General features: G+C 46.3%; 1 protein-coding gene across 3 annotated transcripts in view; it reads right to left on the bottom strand.

Annotated features, from left to right (window-relative positions):
* The window catches only part of EBAG9 (estrogen receptor binding site associated antigen 9), a 191,304-nt gene that overhangs the window by 100,990 nt on the left and 66,641 nt on the right, over positions 1–23,673 (bottom strand). The window lies entirely within an intron of this gene.

Here is a 23,673-nt window from a genome sequence, read left to right as displayed (position 1 = left end):
ATGTTTCTTAGAGGGGGCTTGGAACCCGCCCCTTTTCTCCATTGGCTGGCTTCCTAAACGGAGGCCAGCCATTGGAGGAGAGGGATGTCACTCGGTTCAAGCCCCGTCTTTTTCTGATTCGGGGGCGTTTTTTTAAGCTTCTTTCTATTTACTTTCTCTCCTCTTCCCATTGGCTAGTATTTTACCTTCCAGCCAATGGGACGAGGAGAGAACGTGAATACGCCCCTCAATCCGAGTAATGACCGTGCTTTCTCCGAGGCATTTCTGCATCGCCACAGAGAAAGAGGGTGGTGTTCAGAGACACGCTACCTCTGCGAGGAGAGTTCTCTGTGGCACACACACTCGGCTGTGATGGGGACTGTATCTCACAGCCCTTCCCGCTGCTCCGATAGCTCTTAGCACACGCTGGCACTAGCGCTCTGTCTGGCAGCATGTGTAGAGGGCTCCTATGATCCAGCGAGCTGGAGTCTCTCTCCTGACTATCGGTCCCCACGACCATCTTGATGGACGGGGCTTAGATACAAATGGCACTGCTTGTTTTGCAAGGACTTGTGTGCATGTAAAGCCGGCTCTCCAAAGGTGCCAAAGCTCACTCCAGGCGGTAATAAAGTAATCAGGGTCAATAAGAAATACCCAGCCGAGTTATCTCTTTCAAAAGGTCCGATTACGTTAATAGTTAATACACCTTCAAGCTATTCAAAGACTTTGGGCGGCCGTTCTAAGTGGAACTCAGGAGACGCGAGAGTGACGCTAGTACAGACCGGGTGGTTCTCGGGGGCGGATGGTGAATCAGAAGTTGCTGCAAGGCGGAGTTAGAGTCCAGTCAACTCAGGCCGCCTTGGAGAAAAATCTTTACACCAACACCATTCCGGTTTAGGCAGGCGATCGGTGTTTAAGGTGACCCACCAGATCAGATATTCTTTGAACCTGTACGGTGAATGAGATGGTATCCGTTGTCATTGAATAATTTTTAAATGTGCGTTCCCTGCCTCGTAATTACGGCGAGCAAGGCCAGAGGTTGGTGCACCCAGGACCTCACAACCTATCAGGTAAGTCTACAATATTTCATTGGCACCAGCCATCTCTTTATTGTCGTCTTTTCTCTGAACCCGGAGTCATGCCTGCCTTGGAAATTTTGTAACCTCTGCCTAGCTGCAACCCCCTGCTTCCATTCCCGGTCTCCCCTTTTCACACTGTTGTCAAAGCCCTCTCCTTACCTTTGCTTTCTCCTCGCCCTCTTTGACACCCCGAAATAGTGGCTGCTGACGTCGAAATATTGCACAGAGCTGTACTGGTTTCCCGCTTGAGGTGCCGGCTGGGGCTCAGCTTCACAGCGGACAATGATACTCATGTCAGTCCCTCTGGGAGAAGGGACGCACGTAGCGGTGTTTAAGCTGCCCAAAGAACAACGGCTCGGGCACAAGGTGACTAGAAAGAGGGACACTAACCTCTGTATTGCTCCCCGCCATTCTCCAAAAGATCACAACGTAGTGGAAAAGGGACACAAAGATGTCAGCTGTCCAATCAGGATCCCAGGTAATATCGCGGCAAACAGCCTCCCAACTAGAAGGTATGTGGTCTTGTCCAAATAGAATATTACCGTTTATGACCAACCATACTCTTATAAAATAAGGAAGGAAGCTCAGGGGGTATTTCTTATCTGACAGTCACCGCACCCATAGGACACAGTGACGTCACCAGACATGTAACTCCCTCCCTGACATGCCTGGCTGCCTCCTAGATACAATAGCAAAGGACTGGGAAAGTGTATTCCTTTCAAATTCAACAAGAATGGTTAGCCTACAACCTAAAAATGTATCATACACACACAGAAACACACATGGACACGCACGCATACCACCACATTCACAACTATATCACATACTTAAAGTCACCCTCACCACACACAGACAGACAACTCACAAAACCGAACGGACAAAGACTATTAAAGTAAAGTATTTCCTGCGCCCTGGTAATTTTGCTATGTGTCTCTGAATACTGTCAATCGCCCTATTTAAAATCTCCTTTTGTGCTTTAAGAGAACTAAGACATCTTAGTTTGAACAACTTGCCTAGGATCACACAGCTTTTCTGGTGAAGCCACCAGATTTCTTGTTCTCCCCAATTAGGGTTCACAATCGTCAGCTTAAGCAATAGACCGCATCGTCTCCCATGAGATGAACATTACATTGCGCTACTTTAAGGTTCATATTTAGTTTATTTGTAATAAACTAATAGTTATTCTGTATTTAAGAACAGTTAAAGCAGAAACTGTCTTTTAAACTTCCCTGCCCATCTGTTAGGTTGTAAATCCGACATGCTAACATCGCGTTCGTCAACGCTCTTGGCAGCTGGAGGGAAGGTTGGTAATGAGGCCACACCTGCCAGAGGGGTAGCATCGATGCCACTGTGGCGAAGGTCACCCGCTGTGGCTTCTCCTTCTGTGCCCTCTCCCACTTGCATGCGCCTCCTCGCCGATCTCGCAAGCCACATCTGCCCTTCCTGTCGGCTTCTCGCTCTCTCTGCCCTGGATTCCCCCGCCTCTCTCGCCCCCCTTCTGAGCCCTCTGTATGTGTAGCGCTCTCCCCTCCGCCCTTGCTTCCTTCATCCCTCTCTGTCTCGTTCCAATTCTGATCCCGTTTGCACATCTCCCTCCTGCTGCCCTGGTTTCCATCAGACCCTCTATTCTGCTCCACTTCGGACCCTGTGTGTGTGTGTGTGTGTGTGTACGTCTCCCTCCCCTAGGTTACGTCTCCCTCCCCTAGGTTATGTCTCCCCCTCGCTATCTTGCTCCACGCCTGGCGCCCATGCTTGTCACTTTATGCTAGTTTCCGTCTCCCCCTCGCTTTCTTCTCCCACTTCTGAACACCGGTGGATCTCGCTCTGCCCTGTCTCTCTCTCCCCTTATGACCTCCATGCGTGTCTCCCCCTCTGCCCTTGTTACCCTGCCTCTCCCTATCTCGCTCCACTTCCCTCTGTGTCTCTCTCTGCCCTTGTTTCTATCTCCCCTGTCTCTCTCTCCCCTTCTGACCTCCATGCGTCTCTCCCTCTGCCATTGTTCCCCTCCCACTCACTATCTCGCTCCACTTCCCCATGTCTCTGTCTGCCCTTGTTTCCACCACCCTGTCTCTCTCTCCCCGTCTGACCTCCATGCGTTTCTCTCTCTGCCCTTGTTTCCTTCTGTGTGTGGCTTGCAAATTCTTTCCTGAAGAGTAAAGCATGTGTAGCGAAGAGGATCTGGCTCCCCTAGCTGCATTCGGAGGCTATATACCTGCCAGCTGGGAGTGTGCCCTGACCTCGCGGGCTTTGGATCAAGTAAGGTCACAGGACTCAGACACAGGTGCCCGAAGAGACGGGCAACCAACTCAATGAGAACACACACCAGTGGGCACTTAAGTGGAAACAAACTAATAGTAAAGTTATGCTAGACTAAGGCATAGCCGCAGCAATGGCTCCGGAAACCATTGGTGTAGACTTGCCCTACAAGCCTCATTAAGTACTGATTAAAATGTGCATGTTGCTCTCACATGATCCCCAAAATCATTTTTGTTGGAGGCCACCCAGGAGTATGACTGACACTGAATGGGGGTGGAGGCTTCTATATCCACAGAAAGTCTCTCCCAATATGCATCATACATTTTATTATGCTCACAGGACGTACCTTACTCCTCATAGGATACAGACTATCTAGGACGGGAGCCTAGAGGCTGCCTTCGCTGTGCAACACTGAATGCTGACTTTGGTCACATGACTTGGGGTTGGCCTGGGCACACCGGGTTCTCGGGGAAGGTAATTTTGCATCTCAATAAGACCCTTTCTAGGGCACTCGCTAATATGCCTGCAGTTTGCTTATTAGGCCTCTTCCGCAAGCCGAGCCCCAAGAAGGTGAGGAACAGATTCGAGGACATGGCCCTGGCTGTGGCTAAGCGACGAGTGGCTATTGCCTGGAAATCACTCAGAGGGGTGTGGAAACATAGGTGGCTACCGTCACGTGCTGGGCATGGGCTGAAGTAATTGCACAACAGAGGGAGGAAGCAAGGGGTGTCCATAACAGACCTATTGACCACTCTGGAGGGAAGTGGTTGATGAATGGGAATCCCCGGGTGCTGCCGTAAGCAGATGGATTGCTCTTCCTTGCCCCTCTCTTGACCCCCCATCTCCTCCGCAACTGATTTAGTTCAAACATTTTGTGACAAGACACAGGAACGTATGAAAATGGTTATAGTTGGTTTATTAAATTAGTATTATCATCTTTTGGCATTCAATTCTCCTGAAAGTGCAGCCATAACCCATCCCTTGTGGGTGCTCGCTTGCTCCTGTCTGCACTGCGTGGACTAAAAACTGTAAATCAAGATTCAGTGGTAACATTGTACTGTATTGCTCTATCATTTGAAATGCCAATAAACGAAAGTATTAATAATAACTATACATTACAGGTAGTGTCTTGGTTAGAAACCTCACCAAGATTTTAAAGAAAAATCAATAAAGATTGTTGGATTCACAACTCAAAACCAAATATCCTCTCACCTATCCTTTTATCATACCAATGTCTGATACATGAATTCACATGAACTGGCATATCCCCTTTCGTCGGGGGTAGAAAATGCTATATAAATGCACTTAAAATGGAGTACAATGTGTATGCATAGATCTAAGATTGACCGTCATATAGGTCTCCTTTATTGATGAGATGTTTATTTTATTTATCCATGTGTTTCTGAACATCTGTCTTTGCAAAGATGGGCCACAGAGTGCTAATTAAAAACATTGTATCGTAACAAACAACATGCTTCTATAGTACACAATGCTGCAGTATTTGTTATCCAGAAACTGAGCATTAGTGAGGAAATATAAATTTTATGGACAAGAAATGTTCCCTAACGTGTACCCCACCGTCTCCATGTACGAACTTAAAGTGCATGTAACTTCCCTCCTGTGCCAGCTATGGAGACGCAAACACATTTGCGTCCAACGTTAACATGTCCTCTTTCCGACCCACCCTGAACGGGTTGAATAGTCCGTTTCTAAGTATGCCTTGCCAACGTCTTTTTGTGGTGTACTTTACACGTTTTCCAGCCCAGGCGAAGTAGGCCCTGAATTCTGCCATCGAGCCTTTTCCTGCCTTCAGACTCTGAAATGCCTCAGCCTGAGCCGGCCTCTGTGCCCGTGACCTCTGCCTTACTCCCTGCGCGGCTCACGGCGCTCAGCTCAGCCTGTTGCCTGCCAAGACTGTATTCAACCTTCGAATTATCTGTTCCGCTCCTCAAAACTACATTCCTGCCTACTAGTTTAAGTAAACATCCTTCCAGCTGCAGAGCAAAGGGCCCGGCCTCACTGTCTCCGTCCAAGTAATTCATAGTCTCTGTTACCATGGTAGGCCCATGCCCCCTCGCATCTCATGCAGACAAATAGACGCTTATACACGCACTCACAGTCAGTATAGAATAGCTTCTGTCCGAGAGACCTTTTCCTTCTAGATAATATGGTTCCCAAACATCAGATACCAGATATGATATAGGAACGAGTTGATCTGACATGCCAGACTTCTGTCTCTTTCCTCTAGTGTAAATGTCAAGTCCCCTGCACCCTCCAACTTTACGTCAGTCATACGTCATGCAGCTGCGCGCGCATCCTAGCTACCGATTCCTGCTGACTCTGCACTATTCGGTCATAGAGCCACCCACTTCTGACACTTACATGTGACGTTTCTAGAACACACCTCTGTGCACGCCTTAGTTCACGCCTTCTGATTACGTATTGCCAACACGTGTGCATCTTTATCTTGTCTCTCTCAGCTGTTACGCCTTCTGCATTGACTTCTATTGTGTATATTAAGTATAAAAGTAATGTAATGTCAATAAAGTATGCTCTATCCCTTCCTGCACCCCTGTGGTGGCAGGAACCCGATATCCGTTACCTGACCCATTCCTTTTAAGGAAAAAGACCCCTAAGAACTCTAACACCACGGACTCTGCCTCTTTCTTTCCGATTGAGTTATTTTTGTTTAAGTACTTACCTGCATAGAAATTAAGACGGTAAATCAAATATTTACCACATTATTCTGGCGCCCGAACAGGGACCCCTCCCCCACCCCACGCGCCGGTTGGTGCGTTGCAGCTTTGGTCCTCTGCCACAGTCGTGACGGACACTACGCGTACCCGCAGGATTTCCTGTATCTCCCTCAGGCCTACGGAGGTGACGGAGACTGCGATCAGCACCCAGAGGAGGCGGTGAGGAGTGCGGAGGATCCCGACCAGAGCCTAGCCGAAAGAAGCAAGGTCCGAGGTGTCAAGAGGCCCACCAGTTCTGAAGTTCCGAAGTATTCACGTATCGAGTCCAGTCCGGTCCAGTCCAGTCGAGTTTTCCGAGGCCTTCTGTTCCGTGCTTCCCGGTGAGTACCGTTGCTGGGGACGCATCTAGACGGGTGCATTATTATGTATCCGGTAAAGACGGGTTTGGGTACGCAAACGCGGTCTGCACTGTTTTAAGACAGTGTATCTGTGCTGTTAAGCAGTACATCTAGCATACAAGTTCTTGCACTGTTTCCCAACAGTGTATCTGTGCTGTTTAGCAGTACATCTAGTGTAAAGGGTAGTCATATGTGTTCAAAATGTTTCATGTGATTAATGTCGTGGTATGAGTGGACTGTTTTGTGTACATTACTGTGTTTTTGTGTAACTAGCCGTGTTCAGAAGTAAAGTAACAAATATCGAGTATCCAGCACTAAGTAACAAGATGCCGCTTTTCAATAAGTTAAGACAGATAGGAACTAGGAAAGGGATGCTAGAGGAAGAAATTCCTATCCCCCCTAGGGACACTCCTGGAAATTTTATGTACCATAAGCATGGCTTAGATGCCATACTGTATCTAGATTTATGGGCCGATTATACTAAGCACCTAGAAGAAAGACACAGATGGCCCGTTACAGGAACTTGGGATGCCGAGTGCATCCTGAAGGTAGAAGAAGCGCTATGGAAAAAGAAAGCCAGACAATCTCAGAAAGACGCCATAGAATTTTGGCGTAAAGAATCACATAAACGTGCCGAAAAAGCACTCCGAAGAGAAGACAGGCTTAGAGAAGAGTCGGATAAAGCCCGAGAAAACGAATTAGTTAATGAGGGGATTCGAGTAAAGGCAGAACAAGTAGACCGTATGCGAAATAACCTTGTAAATTGTATGTACTTAGTGACCGAGGGTTCGCCTGAAGCCACTTCAGAAATACCGAAAGATCTGCCACCGCCATTGGTTCCAACTAAAGTAAATCACCGAACTACAAAGGACATATTCCTTGCCTCCTATCTAGATGACGTAGCTCCCGCTTACACCAATCCACCTGCCCAGGTACCACCTGCTGATGGTGACGGAGGTGGCAACCCACCCCAAGACCATGTCCCGCCCTTACCACAACAAAGTTCACCTGTCCGGAATCCTGTTCCACCTATTCCCCCACCACTTCCTACACCTAAGATGGATACTCTGAATCCGTTTAGGCCTGACCCTGGAAGAACACCAGTTCAGTTACTTACGCAGTCCCCACAGACAAGTCATACTCAAGCATCCGCCTCTGGAGGTGCGACAGGAGGTCACCAGACCCCGCCACCACAACATAGGTTAAACATAAGGGACATATTAAAGAACCGTACACCCCGAACCACAAATTTTGACATGCTTAAAGAACCCCTTCCGGTTTGCAGATACGATCCAGTACCCGGTAAAGACGATAGGATGTTATTAGCATCTCTACGCTTACGAAAAGTCACAGATTACTTAATGCTATTCCCAGGAATGACTGATCATCTAGATAGAATATACCATTTTATCCAGACTGGGGAAGATCCTGACTGTATTAAAGAGGCCCTGGCTTACCAGAAAAAACTGACACTCAAGGTTGTATATTACGATTCTTCATAAACTGTTTAATAAGAGAACGAGACAGGCCTGGGGTAGACCAGGACGAATTGGATGCACTAAACAAGTGGGGCCAGAACATAGCCGAAGGAAAACACGACAAACAGAATTGTATAGCAAGTATGTACAAAAAGATCAGGAAAGAAGTCATAGAGATACACAAAAGAAAGAAACAAGAAAGGGAAACAGATGAGGGTAGGCTTGATTCCTCCGGGGAGGAAGACCGAGAGGAACCCGAACAACAACCTAAAGAAACGATAGCGTACGTAGGTAAGGGAAATTATCTTAGGAAAGGTATTCGCCCAGAAAGCAAGAGAGTTTTTCTGTCTAGTATAACAAAACCGAATTCTTCTGAATATCTGTTTCAAGATACCGATAAAATGCTTCAAGAACGAATGGGGTACCATGTACTCAACTCTATGGATGAACAAGAACTAGCCCGGTCAGCAGTACTATGGGCTGACAATCCTAGCATATACAATGATGATACCGTAGCACAGACATTTCTGAACCTTTCCCCGGACGAGCAGAAATTAGCGAGTGTATACATGATTCAGCATCTTCTCACGTTATACAGAAACGAACATTCGGACCCAGGTCCCTTACCTGATACATTAGAAGAATTACTTATGAATAGATGGAGAGGCCTAAGTACCAAGTTGATTCAAATAATTCTAGAACAACGACACAGATATAACGCTTTCTTAGGCCCTCAACATGTTTCAGCTCCGCCCTCAGAAAGAAAAATGTTTCATATGGAACATTTGGACAGACAGAATCCTTTACGGGAAGTACACCCAGTTATGGGTACAGATAATACTCTGAAACGCGTGTATGTGTACACACCTTTGACAAAGTTAGAATTGTTAGAAATGAAGAAACTAGTACCCTGTCACGATAAAGACCCTGCAGGTTTTCACCGAGAACTTAAGGATATGTTACTCATGGGAGACTACACATATACTGATATTATGAAATTGTTAAAAGTACTGTTGCCTACTGGCATCTACGAGAAACTCAAAGAAAAAGAATGGGAGGTGGGAGAGAAAAAGATTATATGGGCTGAAATAGAAGACGAGGAAAAACTCCGTACTCCAGGGCTAGGCCTTGGGGAGAAAGCTAAAGCATTACCAGGTTTAATAGTACAGGTTTTGCCAAGATTATTGACAACTAAAAAGGAAGACTGGGACGCGATCTCAGCCTGTAAACAGAAACACGACGAAGATACTAGTGACTTCTATTCAAGATTCGAGAAATGTTTCATTATTAATAGTGGCCTGAAACCAAGTAGCGAATCATACCCACACCTTTTTGTAAGTAAATTAGTGGAAAATTCCCTAACACAGGTTAAGAATCGTGTATATAAAGTCGAAAGCACATGGCAAGCGAATACGCCATCCCAGATGTTACAAATGTTACAATATCATCAGAACAGAATTAGAGAAGAACAAGAACATGAACAAAGACGTATGAAAGACACGAAAATGAAAATACTAGTTGCCCAGACAGTACCAGCTGACGGTCAGAAAAAGGGTGGGACGCAGACAAGTAACTCAGCAGCTCCCGTTAAAGGGACATGCAATTATTGCAAGCAGCCAGGCCACTACGTAAATGAATGCCCAGTCCTGAAACACAATATAGCGACAGGTAAAACTAAAGAAAGACCGCGTCAGCCTAGACAAGACCAGGTCCAGCCACAGACTTCACAGAATACACAGCCTATGCATGCTTCATCACACACCGCCCAGACCGTAGCGGTATCACAGCCACAGCCCATTGCCGCGACTCAGCAAGTTTCACAGCAAATGTATCAGTATGCCCAATCTGATTATCCCGATTATCAGTGATATACATGAAACAGCCTAGAGAGGGAGGTTGGCTTGCCCCTTATCGAGATTCCTGTAGATCAAGAGGGTCCTTACGTACATAGCCAGGTATTGGGAAAAGACAGAAAGTTTCTAATTGACACAGGGGCAAGCCGCACAACAATCAGCCATGACGAAGTCCCAGGGGCACCCCTCTCAGGCTCACAGAATGTTTCCCTTGGTTTTTCAGGAAAGCCTATTGTAAATGAAGTATCAGAACCCGTCCCCCTAGCAGTAGGTCCATTATCACGTGTTACAGACTTGTTACTAACGAAATCATGTCCAGAAAACTTGTTAGGAATAAAGACGCTGAAGGCTCTAGGAGCCGTGATAAGTTGTTCTCCGGAAGGAGTTAGACTTTTCCTGCGTGACTTTAAGGGTCACTATGTATTACGAGATTTTGATGTCAGATTGAAAAATGTACCTGAACACCTGTGGGCACAAGGCCCAACCGATGTAGGTTGCATGCACATTACACCATACCGTGTAACACTCAAACCAGGAGTTGTTTTACCCCGAATCAGACAATACAAGTTACCACCCGATGCTGTAGTGGCTTTACTGGAAATCATTGAAGAGCTCATTGCCCAAGGAGTGGTCGTAGAGACCGACTCCAATATCTGTAATTCCCCTATCATTCCGATTCTTAAACGTACTGATCCCAATGCACCGCCAGTATATCGGCTGGTGATTGATTTACGAGAACTGAATAAATGCATTGTTCCACAGTACCCTGTGGTTCCCGACATCTCATCTTTATTGACTGCTATTGATTCAGAAGCGACGTTCTTTACTGTAATTGACCTCAAGAACGCCTTCTTCAGTGTGCCCATCGATCCAGAGAGCCAATATCTCTTCGGATTCAGTTTAAATGGACGAAGTTTCAAATTTTCACGCGCACCTCAAGGATTCACAGAAAGCCCCAGCATCTATAGCCAAGCACTGAAAAGACAACTTGATTGTATCCAAATGCCAGTTAACACTGCCTTACTACAGTATGTCGATGATCTGCTGATCACCACACGAAGTGAACCCGAATGTGAACAAGCATCATTGACAGTTTTACATTTTCTGGCCGACAAGGGACACAAGGTGTCTCCTTCGAAGCTACAATTCTGTGTTCAGCAAGTTGTGTACTTGGGTCACTTGCTGTCCAAAGTGGGGAGACAGCTCACTCCTGACCGCATCCAGTTAATTGTAAATATGCCACAACCCCAGACACAAAAGGAAGTGCGGGCCTTTATAGGCCTCACCTCGTACTGCAGACAATGGATTCCCCCAGTATGCATTTCTAGCTAAACCACTCATTCAGTTGACAACACAGGAGGCAGCGACTTCGACTGCCCTTCCTTGGACTCAGGAACATACACAGGCTTTTGAGGAATTAAAGAAAGCTTTATGTCAGGCACCAGTTCTAGCGACACCATGTTACAGCAAACCTTTTACACTTTTTGTTACAGAACGTGATGGTACAGCGTTGTCTGTCCTCACTCAAGACCAAGCAGGTTCACATAAGCCTTGCGCTTATTTTTCGAGTACATTGGATTCAGTAGCCCAGGCACTCCCTGCGTGCCTAAAGTCAGTTGCCGCGACAGCCTTAGCAATCAGACAGAACGATTCAATTGTATTAGGACATCCATTGACAGTACAAGTTCCACATTCTGTAGAGGTCCTTCTAAACCGAACTCAGACTCAACACTTGACTATAGCACGATTGACAGGTTATGAATTAACACTATTCCAGCCTCACATAGAAATCAGACGCTGTAACATTCTAAATCCTGCCACATTGTTACCTTCGATTATAACAGATTCAGCCCCGCATGATTGTATAGAGATAATTAATGCAGTAACAAAGCCCCGACAAGACTTAACAGATGTTCCACTGACCAACCCAGACCTGACACTTTATGTGGACGGTTCATGCATGAGAACAAGTACAGGAGAGTTAGTGGCCGCATACGCAGTAACCACTGAAACTGAAGTCAAAGAAACACATCGTTTTGACACACTGTCCGCTCAAGCAGCAGAGCTCATCGCTCTGACCCGAGCCTGTATACTAGCCAAGAACAGAAATGTTAACATATACACTGATTCTCGTTATGCTTTCGGAGTCGTACACGACTTCGGAATGTTATGGCAAGAACGAGGTTTCTTGACTTCCCACGGAGCCAAGATTCAACACGGCCTCCTCATTCAAGCACTGTTAGAAGCAATACATCTGCCTTCGGGCATATCCATCATGAAGTGTAAAGCACATACTAAAGTTACAGACTCTGTTTCCCAGGGTAATGATCTGGCAGATCAAACAGCAAAACATACAGCATTGACTCACACCCAGACAACTGATGTGACGAAGATTATAGTACCGACACATTGTATGACTGTTAAGGATCCCACACTAGATGTAATCGATATTCAGACACATGCCACTCCAGATGAAATCAAGAAATGGACTGAACTAGGAGGGATCCAGACAGATCAGGGATGGATGACGAAGGGAAAATCTACATGGTTTCTCCCCGACTCTATGGTTCAAGTCATAATAAATACTGCACATAGTCCAGCTCACCTAGGAGAAAAAGCCATGTTAGACAGTTTACAGAATCTCTGGTACAACAAACATTTACGAGCAGCAGCAAAACAGAAAGTGCGTACTTGCATGATCTGTTGTCAGTTCAATCCAGGTAAAAGCGTCCCTGTAGAGCAAGGTGGATTTCATCCTCCCGATCACTCTTTTGAAGTCCTCCAGATGGATTATATCCAGATGGACCGATGTCGAGGATTTAAGTATGTCCTCGTAGTTGTTTGTGCACTTTCCCGTTGGACAGAAGCATATCCAGTCCCAGACTACACTGCTCCGACCACTGCCAGGCAGCTGGTTCGAGAATTCTTCCCACGGTACGGCTTGCCTCGTATCGTGTACTCAGATAACGGACAGCCCTTCTCGTCCGAGCTCATGAAGCAGGTTTCACTCCTTCTAGGATATCAGTGGAAATTCCATTGCGTCCAACATCCCGAGGCAGCTGGCCTTGTAGAAAGGCATAATCAGACACTTAAAACCCGTCTTGCTAAAGTTTGTAAAGAGAAAGGGGTCGACTGGATAGTCGCCCTGCCAGTTGCATTATTCTACATGAGGATGGTTCCTCATTCGAGATCAGGGCTATCCCCGTATGAGGTGGTTTTTGGCAGGCCACCAAATATGGGGGGGACGCCCATGCCTAAGAAAATAACTGATGTTGATTGCAATATGTTGACAGATTACCTTGCCTCCTTGATGTCTGCACTCCAATCATGTCGTTCACAGGTTGCTGCAGCCTTTCCCGACAACACTGATGTAAAGCCACACGATGTCCGTCCAGGGGACACGGTGTTGATCCGCAACTTCGATAGGAGGAGTCCGCTGGAGCCCCGCTGGCAGGAGCCGAAGCTCGTCCTTCTGACCACGAGGACCGCTATCAAGGTTGAAGGCCGCAAGGGGTGGATCCACACGGGTCATATAAAAAAATGCAATGAACTTTTACCCGAAACTGACTCTTCCACCCCCTCAAAGGACTGCCTAGACTCTAGTGACTTTAAAGTACCCAAAAGAGAGAAAACTCCGCAAGAAGAGTACAGAACTAAATTACGATCTAGCAAGTCAGACAGTTTAATTGTTTAAGTCCTCCCCTAGGTGAATCGGTTAAATTAGTTTCTGACATGTATCCCCTAGATCGAGATAGAGAGAGAGAGAGACAATTCAAGAAACGTGCATACTGTAAATCACTCCGTAGTCGCTGTATAGTGACATTATTGATTTTGTTTTTTCTGAGCTTTTTGATTATTGCTGCTAGTATATTGCTGCCTGTATATTACCCTATCTTCAAGCATACACCATCTGTTTACAATGTCTCTGCCGAACATTCTTTTAGCGAATTACCATTACATGAGTTATCTTACAGACTTGCGCTGCGCAACAATACATTCATTAGTATGTTACATCACTCCCATCAGACTAACAATGCTACCAACTGTTGGATATGTGGCCGACTCCCTCCCTACCAGAAATACAAGGGAGTTCTGCCTCTTTTTCCATACCCGTTCACTCACAATGGCTCCTGTGGTGCATGGTTCAGATTAATTAATTCTTTAGATTCTGATATTGCTATTTTCGAAGGGAATTGGGTTTGGGGAAACCTGAACTTAGTTTTGCTTAACGCCTGCTACCCTGACAAGAAGGGACTTCCCACTAGGACAGGAACTGATCTAGAAAATGAAGTATATGGATTAGGTAATTACACACTTAACCTCATGATTCTTACTGTTGAATCCGAAGCTGCCCCAGTTCTCCCTGCTATGTCAGTATTACCAGTCACTGGTGATTTATGTCTCAGAAAGAAGGGTTCAGTAAACTTAGGTCATAGTAAATGTACCACTGTGGTCGAATTCAGTGATCAAGGCAGGTCTACATTTAGAGCTACTCGTCATTCCTACTTTGTTTGTGGCCATACCGCATACATACGCTTACCTCTAGATTGGGATGGTACCTGTTACATTGCCTTCCTTCTGCCCCCTGTTTTCCTAGCTCCTCCTGATTATCACAGAAATACAAATCTAGTAAACAGTAGACTCAGAAGAGATCTCCCGATTGTCGACTATACTGAAACGGCATGGGAGCAATATACAGACTTTAATAAAGGTTTCTTCCCCTACTTAGGTGCTGTTTTTAATAGTAAACTGATACGCAAACTAACTAGAACCCTCGAAGCAGTAGTGAATGAAACTACCTCCGCTCTAGGCAACTTAACAGAAGAGCAGTCCGCCATGCAGGTTGTTGTTCTTCAGAATCGTCTCGTTATTGACGTCATCTTGGCAGATAGAGGCGGAGCTTGTAAGGTCATCGGGTCAAGTTGCTGTGTTTTCATTCCAGAAAACGCGCCAACTGTATATAAAGCTATCACACGTCTTCATAAAATTGCAAGTCTGATACATCAGAATCCAGGCACCTGGACTTGGTCCGGTTGGTTCTGGACAACATTGACTGCTTGGGGATAGAAGATCCTATCCTTCCTAGGCATTGCCCTTCTCATAGTATTCAGTTGTTGTTTATGTCTACAATGTGGGCCAGCGATTTGCGGTCTGTGCGCCACGTCATGTATTTCGCATTCCAGTTTTCATGCAAAACGCGAAAAGAAGAAAGAAGAGCAAATGATGTTACGTGAACAGACTGATCGGTTCATGAGGATCGATATATCATGAAGGGTCCGTAGGGAACAAGGAGGGAATGAGGAAATATACATTTTATGGACAAGAAATGTTCCCTAACGTGTACCCCACCGTCTCCATGTACGAACTTAAAGTGCATGTAACTTCCCTCCTGTGCCAGCTATGGAGACGCAAACACATTTGCGTCCAACGTTAACATGTCCTCTTTCAGACCCACCCTGAACGGGTTGAATAGTCCGTTTCTAAGTATGCCTTGCCAACGTCTTTTTGTGGTGTACTTTACACGTTTTCCAGCCCAGGCGAAGTAGGCCCTGAATTCTGCCATCGAGCCTTTTCCTGCCTTCAGACTCTGAAATGCCTCAGCCTGAGCCGGCCTCTGTGCCCGTGACCTCTGCCTTACTCCCTGCGCGGCTCACGGCGCTCAGCTCAGCCTGTTGCCTGCCAAGACTGTATTCAACCTTCGAATTATCTGTTCCGCTCCTCAAAACTACATTCCTGCCTACTAGTTTAAGTAAACATCCTTCCAGCTGCAGAGCAAAGGGCCCGGCCTCACTGTCTCCGTCCAAGTAATTCATAGTCTCTGTTACCATGGTAGGCCCATGCCCCCTCGCATCTCATGCAGACACTTAGACGCTTATACACGCACTCACAGTCAGTATAGAATAGCTTCTGTCCGAGAGACCTTTTCCTTCTAGATAATATGGTTCCCAAACATCAGATACCAGATATGATATAGGAACAAGTTGATCTGACATGCCAGACTTCTGTCTCTTTCCTCTAGTGTAAATGTCAAGTCCCCTGCACCCTCCAACTTTACGTCAGTCATACGTCATGCAGCTGCGCGCGCATCCTAGCTACCGATTCCTGCTGACTCTGCACTATTCTGTCATAGAGCCACCCACTTCTGACACTTACATGTGACGTTTCTAGAACACACCTCTGTGCACGCCTTAGTTCACGCCTTCTGATTACGTATTGCCAACACGTGTGCATCTTTATCTTGTCTCTCTCAGCTGTTACGCCTTCTGCATTGACATCTATTGTGTATATTAAGTATAAAAGTAATGTAATGTCAATAAAGTATGCTCTATCCCTTCCTGCACCCCTGTGGTGGCAGGAACCCGATATCCGTTACCTGACCCATTCCTTTTAAGGAATAAGACCCCTAAGAACTCTAACACCACGGACTCTGCCTCTTTCTTTCCGATTGAGTTATTTTTGTTTAAGTACTTACCTGCATAGAAATTAAGACGGTAAATCAAATATTTACCACATTAGGAACAGAACAGAGCAGTTTGTCGCAAACATCTGGTACACTTAAGATTTCAGCAGTTTCCTGATACAAAAAAGGGACCAAGTCAACATACGGCGGGGACAGGTTAGGGAATTGGTTGGAAGATGGGGTTCTTGTTCTCTGCTTTGGGGTCAAATGTGAAGAAGCCTCCAATGGAGGAGAATGGACAAAGCAGAAGGTTTTTCTTCTTGAAAAATGGTATAAGTTCCTCACACTTCAACATTACTTTTTAATAGCCAGTTTCAGCCCATGATGCTGCACAGCAGTGACTGCTCCTCGCACTGCACATCAGGACCAGCCTATGATGCTGCCCTAAAAAGAACTCAACACACTGACGCGGACTTCAAGAACTTTGCAATACCAAACTCATGCCTGCTCTGTGTATTTCTTACCAGTCTCCACTTCTCACACTGGTCATTATTCGGCCCATGACTGCCAGCTCATTACACTTGCCATCTTCATTGCCTGTGCACATCACCCATCAGAGCAAAATCCTGACTACCATCAAGGACCCACCAAGCAGCTCCACGCATTGCCCATCAGTGTAAAATCCGCACGCTGCCTGCCAGGATCTGCTGTTGATTTCATTTCCTGTTACCCCTCCTCACAGTAGCCTCATGTGTGCACCAAAAGTGCTCCTTACAAGGATGGCACTGTTTAAACTTCATTGCAAGTCAATGCTTGGCATCTCTGCTGAAGTAGCAGTCAGTAAGCCATCAGTGATATTGATTTTAAGTACAGGCTTACCAGTATTGCTTTTTGTACTATGATAAACCAACCAAGGGCCGTATTACACATGAATGCGCCAGTGCTAGTTGTCACTGTGCGCCACAGTATGCATGTGTTTGTGTGCTTTTACGCCTGTGCGCTAATACAATATGTACACAGATGCAAACGGACAAACACAGAGCTCAAAGTCTGCGCCAACATCACAGCGAATTACAAACTGATCCTCTGTAATGCCATTGGGAGCATACTCTGGCGCACAGCAACAACTAGTGCCGGCGCAGTCATATGGAATAAGGCCCCGAATGGGTACATTCTAGCCATGAAGTTCTGGCCCATAACGTAGGGATGTTAAGAATATGATTATGAGAATGATCATGAGCAGGAACCTACAATTAAAAGGAGAGTTCAGTTGTAAAGTGTAGGAAGGTCAGCCAGGAACAAATGCACCATTACTGCTATGGTACAGAATGAATTGGTCAACATTGTTACAGTCAAGAGGATGGCCCATAAAATGTGACTGCTATAAAACATGCTGGCTGAAACTAATAACTAATTGCGACATGAAAAGTGATAGCCTTATAAAAAACAATGCAATAGGTCTCACTTTTGATTAAGTTAAAGCCATTTGCTTTGCTAATGGAACAGCATAGCTAAGCAAATGGCTTTAACTTCATGAAAGGCGAGACCTATTTAATTTTTAATGCTTGTTTAAATTAGACTTAGACCCAGAAAAAATTGACAAAGTCATGAAAGGGGAGAGGGAAAGGAAGACAATGACGGAAAACCGGTGACAAGGAAGAAAGCAGGGATGAAAAAGAACATGAAAGAGTGGATAAGAGGTCAGCGGGCGTCTGTGGTGGATTGGAGGGACCTAGAATAGAATTGAGGTGAGAGGCCCGGTTGTTCTGTACCACTGCCCTCTGGCTCAACAGTAAAACACTGGTGGGTTCCAGCACTTATTCTTACAAATTAAGCAGTGGGTAAGTCCATCCCAACAGAGTAGAAAGTGTCATATGCTACCCACCCCCTCAATGTGATGACAAGCCAGTGACGTGAACCCCTGAACGATGGCGCAGGTTTGTTCACTAGTCACTACGGTTGTTTCAGCTCCGCAAACTACCATCCATGCCAGGTTTATCGAAAGTACCAGGTGGAAAATCACCAGAGCACAGCAGACCGACCACCCTGTCCACCTGCATTCTCTTGTCTGTGGCCCCCCAGTGGAAGGGTTCACGAGAAAATGCATAATTAAACAAAGCAGAGAACATTAGTTACATCCGACACCTAAAAACCTGACTGGTTGGCTTTGCTAATATTTGTCCTTTGCTGAGATGTCTACTACATGAAGAGTGTGAGGGGTGTAGAACTTTGATGATAAGAGCTGGAGTCTGTGTAACGAAGGTTAACGGTAAATGAAGTGTTTTTTTTTTTCGAATGAACGAAAAGCATTTACACCAACTGATTTAACTCCAGATCCAACATACTCTGTACAATGTATGCACGCGAATTAACATACCACCCCCTACAAAAAGCAGCACCGGCAGTCAAGTGTGCTCACAGCCCAGCCACCCTGGGGACATCCTAACACTTGAAATAATAGAGTGCATCCAAAAAGAGCGCACATATTTAGGAAAAGCATGAAAGCCTGAGTGGGACGTTCAAAAACTATGCAAGTAATAAGTACTATTATCCTTTTTTCCGCACTAAGGAAATCTCAGTATGCATGATCATTTATTCGTTCAAGGCGGTTTCAATTTGTCTGAGTCTCGATTCAAAATATCCCCAAACTAATAATTCGGCAAAAAAATAAAAATAAAAACAGTGCATGAAGCAGGAGAGCAGCTTGCTGTGAGAAGTTGGCCTAGCATATGCTGTCCAATATTCTAGTGGGCACCTTGCACCAGTCCAAACGACCCCTTATTGATGGTAGGTTAAAGACAACCTTATAGAAAGCTATCCTAGTGGTTGCTGTGGAGAGCAGCCTTCAGGCCAAGGCCAAGTCTTGAAGGAATGTAAAGCAGATATATATATATATATATATATATATATATATATGTTCTAAACACATCCCCTATTCTCTTAATGAGGCTAGTGGCAAAAGTACACAAGTAAACTTATTCAACATACAGTAAATTAGCACAATATATGATTAGCCCTAGGGGCGTCACAAACCATATACTAAGAAAGTGGTATAAGAACCACAACTGGCATAGGTACAAGGCCCAGAGCCTTTAGAACCGCTGGGGCCACCAGGAACCACCCAAGGTAGTGACACAGGGGACCCTCGGGGACGCATTAAGTGTCTAAACACAGCCGTGAATTTATTTATTTATTTATTATTTATTTATTAATACAATTTATAAAGCGCATACGTTTGCCCGTGGGCGTCTTGGCGCTGAGAGTACTACATAAGATCTCTGAGGGGAATGGCGCGTGGTCATGAAGGCTGCAATTACTGATGGAATAACCATGTCTTCACCAGCTTCCTAAACTGGAGGAGAGATTGAGCTGCTCGAATGGACAGCGGGAGTGAGTTCCAGAGTCTGGCTGCAGACACCGTAAAGCGCCTGTCTCCCCAAGTGACCGTCCTAGTGCGTGGTACTGCTAGTTGATGCAGTACCATTGATCTTAATTGTCGTGACGGGCAATAGGTGGTGAGCTGTTCTTGCAGAAACATTGGGCCTTGGTTGTGAATAGCTTTGAACGTTAGACAGAGTGTCTTGAATTTAATACGGTTTTTTATTGAAAGCCAGTGGTAGCTTTTAATTACTTGACTAACTGATTTAAATTTAGGAGTTTTGGAGAGTAGTCTAGCTGCCGCGTTTTGAATCATTTGCAGCTTAGAGATTACTCGGGATTGTGCGTTGGCAAATAGGCCATTGCAGTAATCGAGAGATGTGAGAACCAATGTGCTCACCACTGTTTTTCCCGCGCTATCTGAGAGAAATGCAATGATCTTCCTTATAATTTTGAGTTTATGGTGAGCATTTGCCACTGTCTGATTGGCATGTGCTACAAAGTTTAACTTCTCGTCGAAGACTATGCCCAAATTTCTGACCTTATTGGAAGGAATTGGTAAAGCTCCTAAGGATGAAGGCCACCAGACAGAAGACCATTGCGGGGCCATCTTTCCAAAAATGACTACCTCCGTTTTTTCAGAGTTCAACCTTAGACAGTTGGCCAGCATCCAGTCTTTGATAGCCGTCATACCTTCTTGAAACCGTGCCGCTACCTGTTCCCCATCATTGTTGATAGCAAGCACCAGCTGAGTATCTTCAGCATAAGAAGTGAGGCTCATCTGGTAGGTTTTAATAACTCTCACTAAGTCCAACACATAGATATTAAACAGTGTTGGACTTAGCGATGGGCCTTGAGGTACTCCACAAGGTAAGGTAACTTCTATGTGGAAAGTCGCGGTTGGAAAATTACAGATTAAGGAAACTTAGGAGTGAACTAGGTGCAAACCCCTTTAGAACTAGGCAGTTCTAGAGTCAATACCCACGGGAGCACCGGAGTACTCGTGTTACCTCACCCAGGGAAGCTGGGTGCATAGGTGTTTTTTAATGTCGGGTTTCGTCGTCGTTTTCTATGGCGAGCTGCGAAGAAGTGCTGCAGGCGACCAAGTGGAAAGTGTCCGGATGGATCCAAGAGTGTATCGAAGATCTGAACAACCTGGAAGCAGAGGGGACAGAGCTTGGGTCACTAGCCAGTAACCAGGAAGGCAAGGAGAAGATGCCAACCAATGTCAGGTGATTTCAGATGAAGAAGGTGAAGCTTGACTCTTTAGCCACGAAGACCAGGAGGCGTTGACGACGACCAGGAGCTGGATTCGAGCTGTCCCACGAAGGATGTCGAGTGCTGCAACGTCGGTATCCGGATTGAACCCAACAAGCCTTGGCAACAGTGCACCCACGCAGAAAGCAAAGATTGGCTTTGGTGCAGACGAGCAAGGTATGAGGGACTCACCCTTTGGAGGGGAGTCAGGGCACGTCTGGAGCAACCAGGGAAGCCCAAGAAACAGAAGTTACCTTCGTGGGGACCCACCAGTGGATGGACAAGGGATCGCAAAGGAGCCTCGAGCTGAAATGCTAGAAGGGTGCCCATGGAACACTTGTGGAGTGTAGGCCCACAATCTTCGGTGCAAATGGTGCTCGGGGCTTGGACTACAAGTAGCCCAGCACATAACTTCGGGAAAGCTCAGGAAGTCTATGCACTAGCAAAAGTGCACGGTGTCCAGGGTTTCCAATTCCACGTCTGCAGGTCTCAGCTTTGCTGTGATCTCGTGTCGGCCTCGGAGAGGTCTGGAAGTCTGGGTCCTGTGTCGCAAATCCTTCGGGATCCGGCGGGAGCCTCGGAAATGCAGACCGGCAAGATGCTTCTTTGGTGCCCGTTTGAACAGGGGAGTCACTCGTTGACCCCAAGGGAGATTCTTCCGTCTTCTAGTCGATGTAGAATGTCGAAGTTCCAGGATATGTTGCAGAGTTTCGTCCAGGGGTAATCTGAAGTCCTAAGGTCTGGGTTCCCATACTTATACTGAGTTAGGGGTTGGACATACTCTGGGGACCCAGACAGGGGGATGGCTACACCCCTTTCCCTTTGTCCATTTTCACGCCCGAGCAGGAGCTGAGCGCCCCTGCAACCGGTTTGAACGGGGATATGCAGAGGGGCACAAAGTGTGCCCCCAGCACCATCTGAAAAGCATCCTATGAATGCACCCACCCAGCCCCAATACACTAAAGCCTGTCTGGGAGGTGGTTACACCTCCCTTTGACAGGAAACCTATTGTCCAGGCCTCCCCTGCCGGAGTTTCATCCAGCAGCAGGAGGTCAGACTCGTAAAGCAGCAGCATCCATTTTGTGATGCTGGGGCTCTTTTAAACTATTACTGGTCAGGTAAGTGTGTACATGTCTTCTCCCTCTAGAAGGGTGGAATTCTACCCGTGCCGCCAGAACTGGCGGGGGCGTAGGATTCCAAAGTGTTTGTCACCAAACACAACATGTTTCCATGCAGCCATTCCAAAGTTAGCATTAACCGCGAGGTTATAATGCACTTAAGAGTATATGGTCTGGTTGCATCACAGAACAGCTACAGAGAAGTGATTCCGAAAGCTGCAGAGGGGCTCAGCTCAGGCTTGGGTACCCTCTCACACAAAACCAAGCACTCTGCCTTCAGGATTGTTAAGGCCTGCCATAGGAGTGCCTTATAGGTTTATATGTGTCAGTGATTAAAGGTAGATATAGGTAACCTATCTCTTAGTAAGGGGTGTATGCATCACCGTACCCAGGCTGCAGTTGCAGACCTGTGGTGCCATTTTGGAAGGCTTCCCAAGGGTTGCATAATACATGCATCAGCCCCTGGTAGGCCTCTGGGGTACCTATGCCCCTAGTACCTAAGGTACCATATACTAGGGACTCACAAGGGTAACCCAGTAACCAATCTGGAGTGTACCTCCTGTACATGCAATCAATTTAGAGAGGAAGCAGCTAGGCTGGGGTCCTGGTTAGCAGGGCCCCAGCCAGACTAAAGTCGAAAAATAGTAAAACACCAGCAAAAAGTGGGGGTAACCATATTAAGCAGATCCTACTCTCCTACACTTGCAAACAGAGCTGAGAGCTTCTGTGGCTGTGCCGGGAGCAGGCACAGTGCTGAAACATGTTTACACTGTGGGCAGAGGCGCTGCCCGGGGCCAGCCTGTCATCTGCGCCCCTCACCACAATTTCCGTAGAAGGCGGGGATGGGGATTCTCGAGTAGGCGCTGGGGAGACCAAGCTCGCACCTCCATCCCCTCTCTCACCCTCCAGCTCACCGTTAAATAAATAATTTAAAAATCTGTTTGCAACATCCGGGTTAAGGATTGAACATAAAGGCAGAGGCTGCACTAAACTCGTAGATAACGGAGTCTCTATGGAAAATAAATCAGGTTTGAGGTGCTTCTGGACGCTGTGATATCTGCAGTATTTTCTATATTAATGCCAAGTAGTTGAAACAGAGCTGCAAGTGGTCTGGGGCTTTGTATACTATAGCCTTGTGCATCCATGTAACTATATGCCCAAAACGCCACATGCAAAAGCACAACTACATGTCCCAGAAAGCACAGCGTTGCTGGCGTAAAACCAGGTATGGCTGCGCGAACGTGTCACATATGCCACGAGGATACCTGGCAGCTGTGTGGGAGGAGCCAGTGGTAAACATGAATTTATCAGCTTGTTCAGCATGTAAAATAGGGCGTTGTCCGTAACTGTTTTGAGACACAGATGAACATTATGGGAAAATCTGGGTTTCTATAGTGCTAAAAAGAAAGCCAAGACATTAGCATACGCGGGGTTGAGAGCTAGCCCATGCTACCAGGAACGGAGCACTGTGCTGCGAATACCAAGAGCCCCAGGGCTGCGTGTGGTGGGGAGAGAGGGCTGTTCGGTCGTGAATAATTCACTGGTAAGCGCAAATCACTAGCCAGGAAGGAGTCGTCGATCACAAGTCAGTGCAACATTACAATGTAGCGCCCCAACCAGACAAGCATCACCGCGCTGCACGCACAATACTTTGTGAGTTAGCATCCATTTAATCGGGCACGATCAAAAGTGAGCAAACGCACAAAGAAGTTCTTTACCAGCATTGCAGAATGGAGTAGCGCTGCATCACTACACAATAGCACCACACCACGAGTGCAGAT

The sequence above is a fragment of the Lissotriton vulgaris genome, chromosome 4_1, assembly GCF_964263255.1.
Source record: "Lissotriton vulgaris chromosome 4_1, aLisVul1.2, whole genome shotgun sequence".
Taxonomy (NCBI): Eukaryota; Metazoa; Chordata; class Amphibia; order Caudata; family Salamandridae; genus Lissotriton; species Lissotriton vulgaris.
Note: the sequence above shows the minus strand (reverse complement) of the source record. Positions and strands in the feature narration are given on the sequence as shown.